The following is a 22,242-nucleotide window of genomic DNA, read 5'->3' as shown; positions in this document are numbered from 1 at the left end:
AAATTCCTTTCTTTTTGAAAACATAAGTGGGGAATTACCAGCGTCTCATTTCTACTTTATTACCCTTGATGTTTATGTTAGTTATTTGCTCATGATCTGAAATAGTTATTGGATGTATATTGAAGCTTTCAATTAAATGCACTTTTTTCTATTAAACATACCTAACCTAGTTATTGTACTTTGGAGAATAATATGTAAATTCTGTTATGAGTTCCTACCACTGGATTCATGGCTTCCATGCCAAATATTTTCATTATCTTCTTCAGAAATCTACCCTCTTTTGTTCTATTTTTCCTTGAAGGTCCCCCCAGATCCATCCTCAGTGTCGCAAATCAATTTCCAGCCACCAACTATAAGTAATGCTGTCTAATGAAAGCTGATTATTTCTTCCAAAAATTTTAAGCTCCATAATACCAGTTTTAGGTGGAATATAAATACATGCCTGTATATTACTCTACCCTTCCCATTAGCCCCTTACTACCACAAACCATTAATGTATATGTTCCATCTTGTATTACTATTGGAGCTCCTCTAGCAATTAGAATAAATGCTCCCCTTTTCCTTTGTCCCTGATACTCTGCTGAGTATCCCTCCTGAAATCCTTTATTTATCAAATTCACATGCTCATTTCTTCCCAAGTATGCCTCCTGTAGTATTGTTATTTGCACAGTGCATTTGTTAATACAATTCAATACTCTTTCCTTTTTGTCTATACCTGTGAGGACATTCACATTCCAAAATCATGTTTAGTGTATCCATTATGATAAGATGTTATTTTTCCCATATATTGTATATGAGAGATTTTCTAAATGTCTATTTCCACAGTTTGCGTTACATGCACCAGCTAATGTTTGGCAGGTTGATCTTTTATAAAGTTGTTTCTTGTCATCTGCATTTGAACCTATGTCACATTTTACAAAATGTTCTGTTGCAATGAAAACCCACAAAAAAACACTCCTATAGTCTGTTGACTTAAAACAAACATGCAAACTAAATAAATATTGAAATATTGAAGTTTAACTCAGCTAATAGGATTAATTGTCCCAAATTGACATCTACTGTTACAGACAAAATATAACCTAAAATTAAGGTTATCCACTCCAAGTCACAATACATTAATTGATGTATGTTCTATTTATTTTGCTCCCAGATATGAAAGCAACTTGCATGTTTTCAGAAAACATTAACTTTCAGCTTTAAGATGTGCACTTGGCCCCATTTTAATGCATTATTTACTTCCAATAATTTCACATTTTATTTTTTACTGAACTGCTTGCCCTTGTACCTTTTAATTTTGTTTCTGTCAGTAATCACTGTCCAGACTTCACAATTTATTGGCTTCACCTGTAGTCATCTTGTTTCCATGGAAACATAAGAGCAAAATGTAGATCTGCAATCAGCTACAAATTTCTCAACTGGTATTTAATATTTATTTGCTTAAGGAATACTATTTATTACATTGTGGTCTCATTTTTTTTAAAATCCACTTGCATTCACCAAAAACTTGTCATTAGATTAGGCCAATTAATTTAATCCAGACAGTCACCTATGCAAAAGTAAAAAAAAAAAAACATTTAACTTCTAAATATATTATAATCAGTGCACTTTTAGACCCAATCCCCCACCCAGCATCCCAAGATTACAACATATTGACTTAAATGTGCTTTTGTCTAGCTTTTCTTTTCTTTTTAAATTGTAATGCCTACATTTCTTTAAACTAAAAGATAGAGAAAAAATCCCCTGTTTACTTAATTATCTTTATCACATGCAGCAATCACTAAAAATAGTTTACTATATAACGTGGAATCTATATAGTAAAATGATTTATACAAATACTAAGAACAAAATTGTTTTACCTACAGTTACTTTCTCTCCTTCCTTAGTCTACTTCCAAACATTAATGACATGAAGTGGGGCATATGCTTGTCAGTCCCTAACAAGTGTAACAAAGTCAACAAAAATCCAATCTTTCTCAGCCATATTTCACAAATCTGATTAATGCTTTATAGTCTCAAATTTATTCACTAATCTCAGTGTTGCTTTTCTTCTTCCTGTTCATTCTCCCAATTCAAGTCCAAGGTAGTCATGATTCTTCTAGTCAACTCCTGTGCTTTTTTTCTGTCTCTGAAGCATTTTCCTTTGGGACATTGGAAAAGGTTTCTCTGGCAAAGTATCTCTATTGAGTCTTACCCATCAGAAGAATGAGAAGCAGAGGCACCTTTTATTTGATGGCTCACTCCTTGTTGGACAAACTTTTGTATTTTCTTCTTAGCCTGTTCTGCATCAAAAAAAGATGACTGATCCTCCAGGAAAAAAATATTCTGAAGGCAGGTGGATACAGTAGTTTAAATCTCATACCTGGCTCTCAACATTCCCTGATTGCCAGTATAAATGTGCTTCTCTTCTTCCTGCTGTGCGGAGAATAAGCATTTTCCACAAACACTATACTGTCACCAATGTTTAATATTTTGCCTTTCTGCCATAATTTTATCAGGATCATCTGTTGGCCTGATTACATCTTTACTAATACAGGTCTTGGCTGCTTTCTAATGGTCAGGTTTGGAGCATACACATGATGTGCCCTTTCAATTAACAAATCTTGTTTTGGAATACCAGTCCAGTCAATTATTTGTGCTTTCATAAAATGAATACAGTCTGTTCCTTCCAGTTTCTATGGTACAGCAGAAAAGTTGAGATTTTCTCTGCTTGCTCTGTCCTCTAACTCTACCATTTTTTTGAAACTGCTCTTCTTGAGCTGTCTTATACTCAGCCAGCCTTTTCTTCATTTCATCTTCTGATTATTTGCATTTTTTATCAGTTCATCTGAATAGCTATTTAAAGCTTCTTCCACTTTTTCCGGCCTTTTCTTATTTGAGTTGGTATACTCCTTCAGTGTTTCATTTATTTTAATCAACTCTGAGCATATTTAACTGTTTTTCTAAATTACCAGAAGCCATATCTTATACCAAAGCTGGAGTTTGAACTGTTCTTTTCTGAACAGCTGTAGGATTATTTCCAGTCAGTGTTTTCTCCAATTGTTCTATGTGACGTTTCAGGTTCTCTAGGTTTCTTCTTTGCTAGCATCCAGGTACTGTACTTACTTGCCAAAAACTGAATTTTACTAAAACAGGCAGAATTACCAGCTGTTATTTATCACTTTCTTTATTCACACTTGGAGAGACGGAATTAAGCTATTGATTAGTGTGCGACCAGTGTGGAAAAGCCCAGCCCAGGCACATGTTTAATCAAAATGTATATTGTTGTTTTTTGGTGCAGTTTTACTGAGACATTTACACAAACCAAGACCCTCTTGTCTACCAGCAAGTCCTCCCAAAACTCAACCTCAGAATATATGATACATGGTGTTCTCCACATACTAAGCCAAGACCTTAAAGTACTTCAGTAAGGATGTAACTAAGCACACCACTATTTCACCTTGTCACTAGTCTGGGATGTCATTGATGTTCCTTCTAAAGGATACTCTCAACATGAAACTTCCCAGTAATGTTGCTCTATATTGTGCTTTTCAGATGTGCTTAGGGCAGAAATGAGAAACCAAAATGTAAAGAAAGTAACAAAAGCAGATAAAAAATAATGTTGCAGGCATCCCAAAGAGCTGTCAGAGGCCACTCCTTTGCTGACATCATTGCAGCTCATCCTCCATGTCAGAATACTGAAAGCAAAGGGAGAAAAGCACCAGCCAAAGAAAACAGAGGAATCTTCTTTTGCGAACATTTTGGAGCCTGACTTGTCCACACCCCTTCAAGTGTGTCACCTAAAACATTATCACAAAAAACCTAATCTACCAGCTTCTGTCATGAAAGATTTTGTTCTTGTGTTACCAACCAAAAGAATATTGTCAGAGAAATATTCTAAAAAACACATCAACAACTCCACAAAAATCACCGTAAGCAATCTTCAGTATCTTATGCTGCCTTATTCAGTAAATTTCTCTAGGGTAAAGTGTAGCTGCCTACAAAAGTTGCATTTTCTATTTGAATTAGCTGAAAGGCTCAATTGGCTTTCACACCAAAGCTTCAGTTAGCTGAGTGTAGTCAGAAGAGTTATCTACCAAAATCTGTTCTCCTTTGGTCTACAATGTACAGCATACAGACAAGTAGAACCTACAATAATGTAATACTTCTTTCAGAGGAGCACAGAGTTTTTGCTCTTTGTGACAGAGAAAGCTTCAGAGTAGTTGGTTGCAACAACCAAGACATAATTCTCCTTTGGCAGCATAAAACAGGTAGGAATTGACTGCATTGTCTACATATCTTCACCAAAAAGTCAAGGTGACTGTAGACTCGTTAATCTTTTCTTCAAACTTTTCTCAGTTCCCAAATCTTTGTTACAATATCCTCTTTGGTTGCATTTGCAACAAAACACACCAGAGGAGATTGCTGGGAACCACCCATTACAATGATCAATGTGTCCTTTCATTTGGAATGTTATTCACAGGCATCCCAATGCAAAGGGATAACTTTTGTTTCTTAAAACTTTAGCCCTTCTCTGCCTTTTCCAGGAAGCAAATTGCAGATAGATTCTGAGGACCTAGTCAGAAGAAACAATCAGTTTCATCTTCAGTCTTCGGCTTTTCATTTCTTTCCCCACTGTCAGACAGTGCCTGGTTTCCACAACATCTTCTGACATCTTCTGGATTTTATTGAAATAATCATAGAGGGCCACTTCAGTTTCTCGTGCCTTCTCCAATCTATTCTCCATGATCTAAATCAACTTTGAATTCATTCAAATCAAATTCAGCCAATAGTAACTATCAAGGCTGCATTTTCAGATTAACTGCTAACCGGTTCATTATCCTACATTGGTACCTGCATCTCTTATGCAAACATTTCAGAACTCAGTAGAATCTCATGTACTGATGTAGGAACGGACATTTTTTTTAAATTTTTTTTGCTGCAGATCTAGGTATCCACCTGGTATTTGTTGAAGATGACAATTTTACACCTTTTACACATATGAAATTGAATTGGCTCTGCAGCATCAGTTTATCTTTACTACTTTAAAGTACTTTGGATGCAGAAGAAATAAAGAAGTTCTTCAAGCTTGCTTCTCTAGTGGAAGCCCTTTAGGTGTTTTATTTGGGTTTTAGTTATTCTGCATTCATGGTGCATAATTCAGTAACATGTCATTATGATCTTGTGGAGGGCAAAACTGCGGCCCTGTACCAGCTGATTAAACAGTTCCTAAAACTTTCTCCATCTTTTTTTGCATTTCAAGAATCATTCATCTCCTTGGGACTAGGTTTTGCATTTCATTGAAGAAACATTGTGCTCTTTTAGATGTGAACTTCAAGATTGATAGTATGGCATTGTATTCTGTTGAAATCAGCTGGTTTGGCAGCTGACATTTATGGGCTTTTGGAAAAGGCTTTTTTTTTGTCTTCTTTGTCCAATAGATTTCTACATGTCTGGCCTTTTTTATTGAGCCTTTTGTGACATTTTTTAAGGGTTTAATTCCCTTAAGGTTAAACCATACTTTCACCTATAAAGTGTTCACAGATTTTTCTTTAAACCTGTACATCCTTCTCCATCCTTTCTTTCGACAGTTGGAATTCATAAGAGAGAAAAAAAGCCCTTCATATACTTGGTGTGTTAACTGACGTTTTCTGAAAGGTGGTGCAAACTAATAGACTAAACATTTGCATTCTTTTCTTCAGAAATGTGGTGAGTTTTAGTAAGTAAGTAAATACTGCCCCAATAGATTGCAATAGGGAGAGCAGTATCCCCTCATTTGTTTGTTTATATTTGTTACTGTTTGTTCACTGGGTAGTCTGAATGACCCCTTTCAGCCATGACCTGAGTTCAAAGAGCAGAAAATACACAAGGATCTTACTACATATACAGAATGAGTAGATTGTAAAATTCATGAATACAAAGCTACACAAGTGCCTCAAAAACTAAAAGTAGTGTAAAAACTGTTAACAAAACAAAACACTATGCTGTAAAAATGAAGAAAAAGGTGAAGACCACTAAAATGACCATGACAATTTATTACAAGGATTAAGCGCTTTTGGCCATAAGACAAAGGCATTCTTCAGAATAAACAACTCCTATTTGCATCACCATTAAATACTGACCCTAATTAACCAATCAAAACACTTCCAATAGTGAACGTCACTGTTGAAATCATTGGGTATGCAGTCAATAACAGCAAAATAAAGTTTCTTATAATTGTGGCATACCAAGGTGTGCTTAAACAATGCATTATCTATATTTTTACTTTTAATGGCATGAGTGTTCATATATACTTCTCTTCAACTGTCTATTGGTCTTACCAATATAAAATAATGTGCATGCTGAACACTTAGCTAAATACACCACAAAAGTCATCCCACAATTAAACACCCCTGGAACCTTGTTCATATCAACAAAAGAGCAAAAACGTTTAAGGAAATGTTAGAAGGGAATCCCAGTTTGAGTGATATAAGAAGAAGGGGCATTTTTAATTGTGTGAACTGTAACTGTAACTTTTGTAGGTATATTGCGGAAGGTTCATAGGAAATGTTAGAAGGGAATCCCAGTTTGAGTGAGATAAGAACAAGGGGCATTTTTAAGTGTGTGAACTGTAACTGTAACTTTTGTAGGTATATTGCGGAAGGTTCATACTTTGTACCTACAGCAGAATTTGGCAGGTTCCAGGGGTATTTAATTGTGGGTGGATGGATTTTAACGGTGACAAAGAAGGAGAATTAGATTACAGAGAATTGAAGTGGCAGATTTTATTTAATGCTTATAATACACCTGGGTTGAATAGTGGAGTGAATTATAAAGCAGTTTTGCATAGGAAAGTTTATTATGAAAAATGTAAATAATATTTGCTTGTGGATTTATACAAAAAATGTTTTTTTTGTTTGTTTGTTTTTTTTGAAACAGAAGATTTTTTTTATCATTTGTTTAATGTTTGTATCACTTTTATTATTGGAAGTGCTTAGATTGGTTAATTACAATTAGATTCAGTATTTAATGGTGATGCAGATGGGAATTGTTTATTCTGAAGAACGGCTTTGTCTTATGCCCGAAAGCGCTTAATCCTTCTAATAAATTCTCATGCTCCTTTTAGTGGTGTTCATCTTTTTTTTTTAGTTTTTACAGCATAGTGTTGTTTTTTTAAATTGTAAAATTCAATCACCATGCATTGAGAAAAGTACAAAAATGCAAGTCAAAATACGCATAAAATATAGAGCAGTGAAATCATACATAAAAATACATAAACATATTTATATCTCTCCCTCTCTCTCTCTCTAGGTATTTATTTATTTAATTTAATTTATTTATTTTTATTTTTATTTTACATTTGTTAACTGGGTAGTGTCTGGCAGGGCAAGTAGCCCATTTTTAGTGGAGAACTAGGGAGAAAAGCTCCATAACAATAGTGCAAAAAAGATTACAAAAATTTTACAAATATTACAAAAGTTTAACAGGTGCCTAAATTCATAATTTACAAAAAGAGAATGTAAACAGAAAACATTACATTTCTTAAGCCTTATGTTAGACTGTAATATGAAACTCATTAGATACCTAACTAAAATAAACCAACTTGGTATTTTCATTTGGTAGAAGTAAGACAAGGAGAAGATAGCAGAAAGGAAACTTGTGATTGATAGCATGAGAAACTAGCCAGGAGTATTACAGGAGCATAGCCATTGTTGAGTAAGGTATTCCTTTAGGAGTTGTTTGAAGCTATGACTTTCTGTGTTTGTTAGGCTATTTTGGGGTATTAGGTTCCACTGTGTGGCTACTTTATAGGAAAAAAGAGAGTCACCAAAGTAATCATGGGACTTTCTTAGCTTGAGTATAAGTTTATCAGATGCTCTAAGAGTCCTGGGGTTGGTATTTAGTTGCACTATATATATATATATATATATATATATATATATATATATATATAACGTATATGCCCTTTTCCCCATTGTAGCACAATCCTGGAGTTACTATATATATATATATATATATATATATATATATATATATATATATATATATATATATATATATATATATATAGAGTTGGGGAGCTACTTTTAGTTTTATTTTGTTAGCTTTCAGTGAAATGAGATTCTGCTCCCCACACCCCCAATTATATATACTAACTCCAGGATTGCACTGCAGTGGGGAAAAGGGCATATATGTTTTATTTGCCCAACAGTACTTACATTAAGTGAAATGAGTTTTCAGTGATTTGAGCTCTCAGCGATTTTTTGAGGGTGAATTGAAATTCACTGAAATTAGTTTTCAGTGAATCAAAGTAGACCCATATATATATATATATATATATATATATACACACACACACACACACACACACATATATATATATATATATATATATATATATATATATATAGGCAGATAGATATCAAAGGCCATATAATAGGCAAGTTTGATGACATGCATATAATGAGAAAAGTTTCTTAAATGTATTCTATCATCTATGATATGGATTAGCAAGTTACCTAACCATTATCATAGTAGGGATAGTAAGGTGCCCAACCATTATCGTGGTAGGGGGTATTAAGTTGCCTAATCATTATCATGGTAGCAGTTGCAGGTAAATTTTGTAAAGAGATGTCCTTTAAGTGCATCTTTGAAGCTTTTAATGGTTACTTTGTTTTTCATGTCAGTAGGCAAGTGGTTCCAGGTAGCAAAATCCAACAAACTACTACCATCTTAAAAAATAATTTAGCTGAGAAGACTATCAAACATAGAAAAATTCCATCACCTTAATCGTCATGGGGTTGGGGTGTCGCGGTATATCTTCACCACCTCTCTCGGTTCAGTGCCATTCTCCTACCTTCTTCAGCAGTCATGCTGAGTATCACAGGTCATCTGTCATGCAGTCCAGCCATCTGTTGGCAGGATGGCCTTGTTTCCCCTTGCCTTCCTCATGTCTCTCACATATCTTCTTTACCAGATTATCTTATGCTTTCCTGCACATGTGACTGAACTACTGTAATCTGTTCTTGACCTCCACTTCAACTAGGGCTACTTTGGCTTCTGCCCTGATGTTCTCATTTCTTTGTCTGTCCCACAATGTGCATCCTACCATTTCAGGTACTTCATCACCATCACCTCAAGCTTCCTCAGCTGCTCTGCCTTCAATGTCCAGGTTTCTATGCTCTACAGATGCACTAGTCACACCACTGTTTTGTAAAGTTACTTTTTAACTTTGTCTTTCATCTGTCACACGCTACCTCTGGTACTCTGTGTCAGTTAGCTGCGACACTTCTGATTTTAGCTTTGCCCTCATCATTTAAGCTTCCCTTCTCCTCAACCACCCCCTCAGTTACTTGAAGCTGTTAACCTCTTCCACTACTTTTTCTTTTATCTCAGTTTTCAGCTTTTTCTAACTTATACTATTTGCTGCTATGACAGCTGTCTTGTCTGTATTCTGTTTCAGCCTATGTATTCTGCAGGTTTGCATTCTAGTCCCGTGTCATTTGCTGAAGTTTTGCTCATGTCTGCTTGTAGAACCACATCATATGCATGCAGAAGCTTTGTTGATCTGTCCCTTCTGCCCTGTTTGCTAATGTAGTCCATCACCAGTTTGAACAGCAGTGGGCTTAGAGCTAAATCCTGATGCACAACAACTCCTCTGTGAGTCTGAATACTGTTCGTACTTGTGTTGTTCAGTCCTTGTACATACTCTGCACTAATTCTGCACTAATTCAACACAAATTCCTCTGCTCTACAGGATTTCAAACTATTGCTAGAGTACCCAAAACCAGTTTTCTTAGGACCTTGTCATATGCTTCCTCTAATTCTAGGAATGCCCAGTTAGATCTTTACTCATCTACAGCTTCTCCTCTATCACTGCAAAAACTGGGCCGGTTGTGCTGCATTCTGATCTGAATCTGAACTGCTCATCTCACATCTCACTGTCTGGTACTCTGCATATTCATTTATCAGACAGCTTCTTCTGATTTTCAAACAGCGTGACAGGAGTTTGATACTTAAGTTCTGCCCACAGTTGTGTAATTCTCAAAAAAAATTAATTAAAAAGAAAAAAAAATAACAATAAAAAAAGCACCAAATATCATAGATATATTTCAAGTCATACATTATTAAATTTGCATAAATACAGTAGTATTAATAAAATGGAACAAAACAGGAATCTTGCATTGTTTGACCTACGAGGTGAACCTGAAGATACACTGAGTAAAACTGAAACACACCATGAATACAAATGTAAATTAAATTGGAAATAAAACACACACAAATTACTACAGAAACACAATTAAATAACAGGCAGCAAATGTACCATCAGCTAAACTAGCTTAAAAAATGAAAAGGCTGTGAGGGAGCATTATGCTTCAGTGATGTAAGCGTATTTGGGTTTATTGAGTTTGAGCTTTCTGTGCTTCATTTTGTGTGTGGTGTGTGTGTGTGTGTGTGTGTGTGTGTGTGTGTGTGTGTGTGTGTGTGTGTGTGTGTGTGTGTGTGTGTGTGTGTGTGAGTGATACTAATCTGTGAGTGTGAATGAGAGAGTGGAGTTAAGAATGATGTGAGTATGGTACAAGATAGGTGTTTGCAGTTCAGTGTCCTGAGTGACAGTTATCCTAACTTAAGTGCAATTTCAGTGTCTGATATATACGTTTTGGAGATGGAGAGGCTTATTCTCTTCCAAAGGAGTGCAGGTTCTTGCTCGCCATGTAATGTCTGGTTGTGTAGCTGCTGAGTGGTGTTTGTCTAAATGTGTGGCATTTGTCTAAATGTGTTCTCTGCACATGCATGTGTGTTCGATGGTTGTGTGGTGCAGTGAGTAGACTAATCAATGTATGTGCTAAATCAATGTAGTTTTTTAAAGAAATGGCACTCAGGCTTGTTTACTCTCACTTTTAAGGAGTATACCCTTTCGAAAACATAATGATTTTGTAGATTGGTGGGAAATATTGTGGCGATTAAATGTATCTTGCACTTTACCTTAGATCCATATCTTTATCACATTCTTTATCCCTTTGTATATATTGTAACATTTTAACATTGTATTTTCGTTAATTTATTTTTGTTACCCTCATAATCCATCCCTCAGTCACAGGGGAGCTACAGCCTCTTCCAGCACTCACTGGATGCAAGGCCTAGGAACTCATCCTAAACTGGGATGCTAGTCATCGAGGCCCGGGTTAACAACGACCACCACCAGTACTGTTAGCCAACAGGGTACTGGTGGAAATTGGGCTACTGTTGGCTGAAGGAGGAGAAGAGGCAGAAGGCATGGCCGAAGGCAGGAAGAGAGGAGAAAGGCTAGGACTGTATTAGTGAGGGTCGGAACTTTGAATGTTGGCAGTATGACTGGTATAGGGAGAGAGCTAGCTGATATGATGGACAGAAGGAAGGTTGGGGTATTGTGTGTGCAAGAGACCAGATGGAAGGGGAGTAAGGCTAGGTGTATCGGGGGTGGGTTCAAATAGTTTTATCATGGTGTGGATGGGAGGAGAAATTGCATAGGAGTTATCCTGAAGGAACAGTATCCGAAGAGTGTTTTGGAGGTGAAAAGAGTGTTGGATAGAGTGATGTTTATGAAGCTGGAAATTGATGGTGTAATGATGAATGTTGTTAGCGCATATGCTCCACAAGTTGAGTGTGCGATGGATGAGAAAGAAAACTTTTGGAGTGAGTTGGATGAAGTGGTGATCACTGTACCCAAGGGTGAGAGAGTGGTGATTGGAGCAGATTTCAATGGGCATGTTGGTGAAGGGAACAGAGGGGATGAGGAAGTGATGGGTAGGTATGGTGTTAAACAAAGGAATGCAGACGGTCAGATGGTAGTGGATTTTGCAAAAAGGATGGACATGGCTGTGGTGAATACGTATTTTAACAAGAGGGAGGAGCATAGGGTGACATACAAGAGTGGAGGAAAATGCACACAGGTGGATTATATCTTATGTAGGAGGGCCAGTGTAAAGGAGATTGGAGACTGTAAAGTGGTGACCAGGGAAAGTCTAGTTAGGCAGTATAGGATGGTGGCTTGTAGGATGAAGTTGGTGATCAAGAAGAGGAGGAGGAGTGTGAGGGCAGCACCAGGGATCAAATGATGGAAATTGAAAAAGGGTAATTGTGAGGTGAAGTTCAGGGATAAGTTAAGACAGGCACTGGGAGGCAGTGAAGAGTTACCAAACAGTTGGGTAACAAGAGCAGAGCTAGTAAGGGAGATGGCTAGAAAGGTGCTTGGTATGACATCTGGACAGAGGAAGGATGACAATGAGACATGATGGTGGAATGAGGAAGTGCAGGAGAGTATACAAAGAGGTTGGCAAAGACAAAGTAGGATTGTCAGAGAGATGAAAAAAGTAGACAGGAGTATAAGGAGATGAGGTGCATGGCAAAGAGAGAGAGGTGGCGAAGGCTAAGGATAAGGCATATGAAGAGTTGTATGAAAGGTTGGACAATAAGGAGGGAGAAAAGGACATGTACCAATTGGCTAGACAGAGGGACCGAGCTAGGAAAGATGTGCAACAGGTAAAGGTGATAAAGGATAATGAGGGAAACATTCAAGCGAGGAGAGTGTGTTGAGGAGATGGAAAGAGTACTTTGAGGGGTTGATGAATGAAGAGATTGAGAGGGAGAGAATGTTGGATGATGTGGGGATAGTGAATCATGAAGTACAATGTATTAGCAAGGAGGAAGTAAGGATAGCTATGAAGAGGATGAAGAATGGAAAGGCTGTTGGTCCAGATGACATAGCTGTGGAAGCATGGAGGTGTTTAGGTGAAATGGCATTGGAGTTTTTAACCAGATTGTTTAATGAAATCTTGGAAAGTGAGAGGATGCCTGAGGAATGGAGAAAAAGTGTTTTGGTACCAATTTTTATGAATAAGGGTGATGTGCAGAGCTGTAGTAACCACAAAGGGATTAAATTGATCCATCACAGCATGAAGTTATGGGAAAGAGTAATGGAAGATAGGTTAAGAAGAGACGTGATGATTAGTGATCAGCAGTATGGTTTTATGCCAGGAAAGAGCACTACAGATGCGATGTTTGCTCTGAGAATGTTGATGGAGAAGTACAGAGCAGGTCAGAAGGAGTTGCATTATGTTTTTGTAGACTTAGAGAAAGCATATGATAGTGTGCCTAGAGAGGAGTTGTGGCATTGTATGAAGAAGTCTGGAGTGTCAGAGAAGTATGTAAGAGTGGTACAGGATATGTATGAGGGTAGTGTGACAGTGGTGAGGTCTGCGGTGGGAGTGACAGATGAGTTTAAGGTGGAGGTGGGGTTACATCAAGGATCAGCTCTGAGCCCTTTCTTATTTTCAATGACGATGGACAGGTTGACAGACGAGATCAGACAGGAGTCCCCATGGACTATGATGTTTGCAGATGACATTGTGATCTGTAGTGAGAGTAGGAAATAGGTGGAGGAGACCCTGGAGGGATGGAGATATGCTCTAGAGAGAAGAGGAATGAAGGTCAGCAGGACTAAGACAGAATATATGTGTGTGAATGAGAGGGAGGATAGAGGAATGATGAGGATGCAGGGAGTAGAGGTGGTGAAGGTGGATGAGTTTAAATACTTGGGATCAATAGTTCAGAGTAACGATGAATGTGGAAGAAAAGTGAAAAAGAGAGTACAGGCAGGATGGAGTGGGTGGAGAAGAGTGTCAGGAGTGATTTGTGACAGACGATTACCAGTCAAACTGAAAGGGAAGGTCTACAAGAGGGTAGTGAGACCAGCTATGTTATATGGATTGGAGACAGTGACATTGACAAAAAGGCAGGAGTTAGAGCTGGATGTGGCAGAGTTAAAGATGGTAAGATTTGCACTGGGTGTGACGAGGGTGGACAGGATTAGGAATAAGTATATTAGAGGGTCAGCCCAGGGTGGAAGGTTTGGAGACAAAGCCAGAGAGGCAAGATTCCATTGGTTTGGACATGTGCTGAGGAGGGATGCAGAGTATATTGGGAAAAAAGATGCTAAGGATGAAGCTACCAGGTAACAGGAAATGAGGAAGGCCTAAGATAAGGTTTATGGATGTGGTGAGAGAGGACATGCAGGTGGTTGGTGTGACAGAGCAAGATGCAGAGGACAGGAAGAAATGGAAACAGATGATCCGCTGTGGCGACCCCTAACGGAACAGATGAAAGAAGATGATTATGATGATAATCCATCCCTCAGTCACAGGGGAGCTACAGCCTCTCCCAGCACTCACTGGATACAAGGCCCAGGAACTCATCCTAAACTGGGATGCTAGTTTTTCCCAAGATACACACAAACATATGCACAAAAACACACACACACTCACACACACATCCAATATGTGGTCTGAAATATATCAATTTAGAGGAATGCCAGTTTACCTATAGCACAACTTTGGGATGTGAGAGAAAACTGGGGCACCCAATGAAAATTTATACAGACTCAAGGAGGATGTACAAACATGCAAGTGCAGACTACTACAGAGACACAGAGAGAGAGAGAGAGATGCTGAACAGACTGCTTAATTATCAGTTTACAGTGGTTTTCGTTCAGATAAAAAGTGCTGTTCATGCATTTCATACAACTAATTGTTGCCTGTGAATGTGTTTGCAAGCCTGTTTCTTAACATGAGCCATATTAGGATATACACTTTACTGTAGCATCCTTAGTCAACTTCCAGAAAGTGCTGAGAATTTAAACCTTCTTTGTTAACATATTGTTAGAAACGCTGTTGCACCTGACTGAGAGTGCTTCTCAATCTCAGACAATCTGGAAATATAGAACTGATAAGTATATTTTTTGCACTTTAACTGTTCAGTGTTCTGCATTGTCTTTATTTTTGTTTGACTAAATAATTTACTTATATGTCTTATCTGGTTGATGTGGGCATCCTGAGACAGTGTAGCAACTGCCTCATGTACACAGACAACCATCTATTGCTGCCATCAGAGAACACAATTTGTAAGAGATGCAATTACATTAGGAAGCTAGAGTCCATGCTCCGTCCCTTTCAAGCCAGTATGTCTGACACTGAACAGGTTGTCAGCACAATCACTACACCTCAAACACCGCCCACACCTACACAACATGCACCCACATATGCTGAGATCCTAAATATAAACATACCCAAACAAAGGAGACCTCTGAGACAAAAACATACTCTATCTCCACAGCCCTCCACACCACATACCACACATAGTTCACACACCTGTGTCTCACAGCCTCTAAGGTTTCACCATAAACCCAACATATTAGTCATAGGAGACTCCACTGTGAGACAAACAGATGTGCCTCTCACCAGGCTGGATAAGGAGAAAGTCATGGTTAGTAGTCTGTCAGGTGCCAGAATCTGCCATATCACATATGCACTCAAGTCTGCCAACAACATATACTGTTATGACTGTGTCATATTCCATGTTGGTGTGAATGAATTGAGATGTACCTCCCTGGACTATACAAAGAGAGATATGATTGAGCTTGCTGATTGTGTCCCAGGCATGTATGTCCCTAGCCTTAAGCAGCATTCTGCCAGCACCCAGAGTGTTGCCTCAATACAAACAGAATATTGATTGACTTTAACAGTTGGCTTAGTTATTGGTGTCATTCCAGGGAGATCCAGTACCTGACAGCCTGGGAAGATATGATTGACAGACCACAATGCTTTGTCAGAGATGGCTTGCATCTGTCTCACCTGGGCTTCTGACAAAGGCTGTTGCCTCCCCCATAGTGCCTTATTTAGAAAAAGTGATGAGGTTAAAACTACCAACATAAAAATTTCAACAAAACACAAATTAAAGGTCTTGCTCCTAAATGCTAGGTGTCTAAACATGAAACTGCACTCGTGGCAAGCATTCTTAACCCTGGAAAATGATGACATCTGTGCAGTCACAGAAACCTGGTTCAAAGCTGTGAAGAGCAGTCCAGCCTTACCTGGTTACTTATCCTATCATACATTCAGACCCCAAACTGTGGGCAGTAAAGCCAAAGGAGGTGGAGGTTCAGTGTACATTAAAGACATACACACCTCCAGGCTGGTCAAGCAGTATGACGCACAAGGGACACTCCAGGTGCAGTTAACCATTGACAAGGCCCTTATTCAGATCATAGCTACCTACCGGCCCCCAAATCTGACTCAAGATCCCCAATCCGCCTATTTGGACCTGTTCAAATCTATCAAGATTCAATCCTTTACCCTGATCCTGGGTGACTTTAATTACCCAAACATAAATTGGAAAAACAACTCATGCCAGAAGACAATTGCCCAGAGATCCTCGATTTTGTCAATGCAAACACCTTGGAACTGCTAGTCGATACCCCCACAAGAGGTGATAATATCTTGGACATGGTATTAACCAGCATGAGTAGCCACTGCAGCAGTGGTCACTTTCCATCTCCCTGAACCCCCCTCTAGCTAAAGTCAGACATAAAAACTTCTCTAAAGCTAATTACAGCCTCCTGAGGGACAGTATAAACAGCTTCACATCCCCCTCCCCCTCTGTTGGAAGTGGCACCAATATCCAAAACTACACCAAAGCACTATATGAGCATTTATATAGATGCATGGAATCAGGAATACCTGACAGGACTAAATCATCCACCACAAGGAAGATTAAACCTCTCTGGTAGACATCTGCAATAAATAAACTCTGTAACAAAAGGGAAAATTTGCTGTCCGAGACCAAGAAGAAGCAGGTGCCCAGTTGGAAGCAATGTCTCCTTAGCCTGAACAAGCAAATAAGGAGAACTTGTGAAATCTTCCAAAGCAAACTTCGAGTCAAAATTGGCTACATCTACTAGATACAATCGTAAGGCCTCCTTCATATGTCCACAACCTCAGAGGAAGCACCCAGATCTGTTCAGAACTGGTGGTCAAGGACACCACATGTACAGATGCTGTAGATATAGCAAACTTGCTGACTGACAGATTCAGCAAAAACTTCACCCCTCTGTCTCCCCTATCAGTAAATTAGGGCATCCCCATTACCTGCCCCCTTCCTCTTGTATCTAGGGAATAGGTCATCACTGCTCTCTCAAAGGCAAAAAATACAGCCTCCATGGGACCCGATAACATCCCAGGCTGCCTCCTATATGAACTCAGGCAGGAGCCTGCAGCACCATTAGGCGCCCTATTCAACCAAAGCTGGAGTACCAGTTTTGTCCCAGCTAAGTGCAGGACAGCTGCTGTCATCCCTTTGCTCAAAGGTGGAGCATCCACTGATCCGGAAAATTATAGACCTGTCAGCCTAACTAGCCTGATCTGCAAGGCCATAGAACGGATTATCATAGACGACATTAACAAGGACATTGGCAACCTCGAAACACTCGATCCCACACAGTTTAGCTTTGTCAGTGGGAGGTCATGTCTGTTAAATTTGCTTGACTTCTTTCAGACAGTTACCAAAGCCGTGGACGAGGGGAAGACAGTGCATACTGCCTACCTTGACCTGACCAAAGCCTTTGACACTATTCCCCACTCGAGCATTATAGATAAACTGTCTCAACTAGGCATCAATCTGTATGTTACCAAATGGGTAGCAAACTGGCTCACTGATAGAACCCACTTAGTCAAAATAAGGGAAGCAAACTCAAGCAGAAGACCTGTGACAAGCGGCATATCCCAGGGTTTGGTCTTGGGGCCTCTGTTATTTGGGATAGTGCAGGCCAAAACCAGTGGGCTGTGACTGACCAAGTTTGCAGATGACTGCAAGCTGGGTACTGTCATCAATTCCCCTAGTGATGTGGACATCCTACAAGAGGGTCTCACTCAGACAAATGACTGGTGCTGGAAACATGGCCTCAAGCTGAATACCAAAAAATGCATCATCATATCCCCTTTGGGGAGAGTGATAGCCCCACAAATTATTACATAAACAACAACATCCTAAGCACACAATCAGTCTTGAGGGATTTGGGCACCCAGGTTGATAGCAACCTGACTTTTGACCACCATGTTGCTTCTGTTATACGGAAAGCCTTCTAGATGACCCACCTCATAAGTAAGGGTATCTCATCTAGGGACAAAGAGGTCATAACATCCCTTTATTCTTCCCTTATAAAGCTCATTATTGAGTATAATGCCCCTTTCGTCATGTACCTTGCAAAGCACATGCAGCAGCAGCTGGAGAGACCACAGATGTTCCTCACTAGGTGAATCCAGGGCGTCAAACAGAAAATTCACCCCAGGGATAACACCAGTGGCTCTACTCGACAGAGGGACTGGGAACTAAGGTTGGGTGGCACTATGCCAGGGTAATCGTATGGCCAGGCTTGTAAAGGCCCCAGGGCCATTAGCCTAGTACACACCTATGAACCTATGAGCATCTACCATATACAGATAGGCTGAAAGCCCTATCCCTGTACTCAGTTTCATACAGACTCCTCAGAGGTGATCTCTGTCTGGCATACAAGGCAATCATGGACCCCACCTTAATGGGACTGCTGCATATTCGCAAGTCAATCTCCACTCAAGTAACTCACACGTGCAGCATCAACCTGGCCTGTGACATCAACAGGACTTGTTGGTGGGACAGATTTGTGTCCCAGAGTCTCCTCCATCAGTGGAATAGACTCCCTCTCCACATCAAGCAGAGTACCTCTTTACCCCATTTTTAGCGCAACCTGGATAACTGGATGGGAAACAGATATTGCACCCCTGGGATTCTACCCATGTCCCCTTTTGGACAGAGGCATTGGGTGCTGACTTGTCTAAATATGGGCTAAACTCTTGGCTAGGCTTATAAGGGCCTCAGGGCCAATAGCCTAGTAACCTTCTATGATCCTATGAACCACATCCATGTGTTGTAAGCAGCTAGGAAAACAACATGGTTCAAAACTGTGTGCAGGTCGAGGTGATTATAGCTGGGATGATATGGTTAAACACAGAAACTAATCTAACACATAGATCATTAATACAAAAAATATGTACATACATAAAACAATCATGAATAAATTAGTGATAAAGTAAAAATAAACCCACCAAATGAATCTAAACCCATTAGTAACACTTCATACATACAAACAGGTTACTAATAAAAGAAAAAAGAAAAAATGAAATGGGCATGACCCTTGTATATCTAAATGAAAACATCAGAGGTTCAGAACTAAATGACATAAAAAGATGCTTTAAGTCAAATGATGCTGCAGATAGAAACCTTGTCATTTAAACCTCAACCAACTATTGAATTGGTCATAAGCTGGCATTTTAATTCCTTGAACTGTAATAAATTACCTACAGGACCACCCCTCATGTCCACTGTAATATTATCAATAACATAACATTTAAAACTGTGAATTATGGGTGCTGACGTGTTTCTAAAGTGCATTATGTGCTTCCATTTTCTTGATATCATTTAAATGTCTTTATTTTTTAGCTCTCAGGGATTGTATTGTCCTTGTGGATTAGTAATACAGTTACAACAGGGCACCAATCATAATCTTTCTATATATAATTTAGCAGGTTATCACCATAAGTACACCATGTATCATTTACAGCATGTTAAAGTCACACACATGTATAGAACACTCAGCATTTTCTTACAATGTTTGCATACAGTTGCACTGTAATTTTAGTACACAGACATCAGATGAGGCTTATATAGATATAGATGTAAATATCCAAACAGTTATTAAGTTGAGACATGTAATCAGAGTGTTTTATTGATGTGGTTTTATTGGGATTTTAGATTATAGACGGAATAAGAGTAAAATAAGGAGTTTCAGTAATAGGGGCCGTTAAAAGTGCAAGACTATTTTGTTGGTCAGTAGTTTTTAAGTAGTAGATGAGATGAGATAATTCTAATACATTTTGTGACAAAGTCCCACAGTTTCACAATGTATACAGAGTATAACCAGTCACTGTTATGATTTTTAGATTTTTGCATGAGTACGAAATGTTGCTTCAGGGAGCACAGTTCTCTATCAGGTATGGATCAGTTTAGTAAATGGATAGTGACAGGGCATCTCTCTCTGGGCTATAAAGGTTATAAAATGTATAGTCTTTCTAAATTTTGCTTCTAGGCTTCTAGATTAGATAACTCCAGTCAGTTAAGGAGTCCCAAGTGCAAAATGGTGATATACTCTGTTAGTGTGGTTACTTACAAACTTTGCAGTTTTATTATAAGACTGCTCCGGTCTGGCTAGCTGCGACTACTGTAGGTTAGTCAAAATTGATAAGGGATATACGAGACTATATCTGAGCTATAGTCTTACAGGCATTCTGTGACAGAAAATATATGACTTTATAAAGAAGTCCCAAGTTTATATATATTTTAACTGCTTATTTGATATAATGAGTGAATCGTAATCAACAGTTTATTATTCCCAGTAGTTTTGTATTTTGATAGTTCAGTTCTAACATTGTTGACTGCTAGTTTTAAGTTGCAGTAGTCTGATAACATTGCTGACTGCTAGTTTTAAGTTGCAGTAGTCTGATTGCTGGCTTATATGTGAAAATACTATTAGTGTAGTTTTATATGGATTGAGAATAGCTCAGATCATTGTGGGCAGTTTTCACTTTTTATAAAGGAATGCTGTAAGTCATCTTAGAGCTGTTTGGTTGAAGAGGCTGCTTAAAATGTTGTCGCAGTGATGCTGAAAAATACTTACCAGTAGCCACGCTTTTGGGCATTATTGGTAATGTATTACTTGTACCATATTTTTGGAAGAAAATTATTTGATATATGTCGTCTAACTCGATGGTACCACACAGCAGCAGCTTTTACACTAGTGAACTTGCTAGTTTTTGTTAATATTTTGTGGTATTTTGCCCTAGAACATACACTGAGCCTTGCGTCATTTGTATATGTTTATAATGTATGATTTATATAAGGATTACTTTTACTTTGTTTTTCTCTCACAGGTACATTCCTGAGCCTCTGACAAGTGATCTGCAGTGGAATCCTGTTTTTTAACATAGTAGACGGGATTTATCCAGTTTGACAAGGAACAACATGTGTGGCACTTTCTCAGAATGAAGTTGAAGAATATTGACAATGTGGCACATACCAAGTTTGGCATAGTTATGATAGTGGGTACAATGCCATCACCTGGGAATGTATGGACACATGCTGCATCTTAGTGTGCTATTAACTCTGCAGTTTATTGTATTAATTTACTTATTTGAAATTTGGTAACCAGGCATCTGGATTGGTCAATTGACTCTTTTCAGCCATGATCCAGGCTCCAGAGGATCAAAGTGCATAATATAATTAAAAAATCGGTAGTTACATATTATCGCAACCAGATTTTCGCGGTTGTGGTAGTACGCTTGTTGGGCCAAAAACAGATTGTGGGAGTGAACGTATGGTTGGATGTGATGTTTTCTGTGGGTATAACCTAGTTTGTCCCAAATTCGTAACCTAAATGAACGTGGAAATGTGAATCTTGTTTTGCTTACTTCAAAATTGGTTGCACTGCTGTCATACTGCAGGAAATGAATTGAGGACGCTTGGGAAATGTTTGTTTGTACTGCTGCCGTACTGCGAGAAGCATTGTTACAAAATTGACTATACATTTCTATGAGAATAAGAAATCTGGAGCAGCAAATTTTTTGTGTAAATAACTGCTTTTATTTTACAAATGGAACATAATTTCAGTTAAAGGGAATAACAGAATAAACTATGTGACGGAGGCTAAAATTAATTTGACATGGGAGAGAAAGGTCTTGTACAACTGAGGCTAAGGTTAATGTGACGTGGTGTTAGGTGGTACTATAAAAAACATGTATGTAGTATGTGACAGCACCAGATTTATTTATTTTTTTGGATAGTAGTTACTCTTACAATGTTTTCTGGATGTTTTGGATAGCATACTTGTGGATGTCTTCCAGATGGTTTGGGCAACATATTTCTGGACATGGAACATGTCTTACACATAACTGTTGTAGAAAATGTATTTTCAGTGACATGATGTCGGGAAATGGCATAGCTTGAAACAAGCACTCATTTCTTAAATTGTATACTGTTTTTCCTATCTAAACAATGTTTTTTCATAAAGTTTGCTTTGTCAGTGTAATTCTGCATACATTTCTGTTTACATTCACATATCGGAAAGAAAGCGGTATTATTGTGAAAATCTGGTTGCAATAATACGTAACAACAAAAATAAAAGTGACAATGTATCATACTTCATATCACAACAAAAATTCATATCAAAATGTAAATATACAAAGAAAAGAGGTAGCAATAATCAAAAATATTTATAGTATTGCAGGCAGTTTGGAAGTATGTACAATATTTACAGGATGTTCAAGCAGAATAATGCCTGCGTGTAGTACTTGTAAGTCTGCAAACCTACATTTCTTTATTGAAAAAC

The 22,242-nt window shown here is 38.4% G+C and overlaps 1 protein-coding gene across 1 annotated transcript in view; it reads left to right on the top strand.

The window, feature by feature from the left end:
• The window catches only part of LOC122793974 (F-box only protein 27-like), a 612,799-nt gene extending 590,857 nt beyond the window's left edge, over positions 1 to 21,942 (top strand). Inside the window, exon 6 of the mRNA XM_044062038.1 lies at positions 20,789 to 21,942. The gene's annotated coding sequence lies outside the window, so the exon portion shown is untranslated. The remainder of the gene's footprint in view (positions 1 to 20,788) is intronic.
• Positions 21,943 to 22,242: the final 300 nt, after the last annotated feature.

The sequence above is a fragment of the Protopterus annectens genome, chromosome 1.part0 (assembly GCF_019279795.1).
Source record: "Protopterus annectens isolate FY-2018-M chromosome 1.part0, PAN1.0, whole genome shotgun sequence".
NCBI classification, from domain to species: domain Eukaryota; kingdom Metazoa; phylum Chordata; order Ceratodontiformes; family Protopteridae; genus Protopterus; species Protopterus annectens.
The sequence above is the reverse complement of the archived record's forward strand: the minus strand, read 5'-3'. Positions and strand labels throughout refer to the sequence as shown.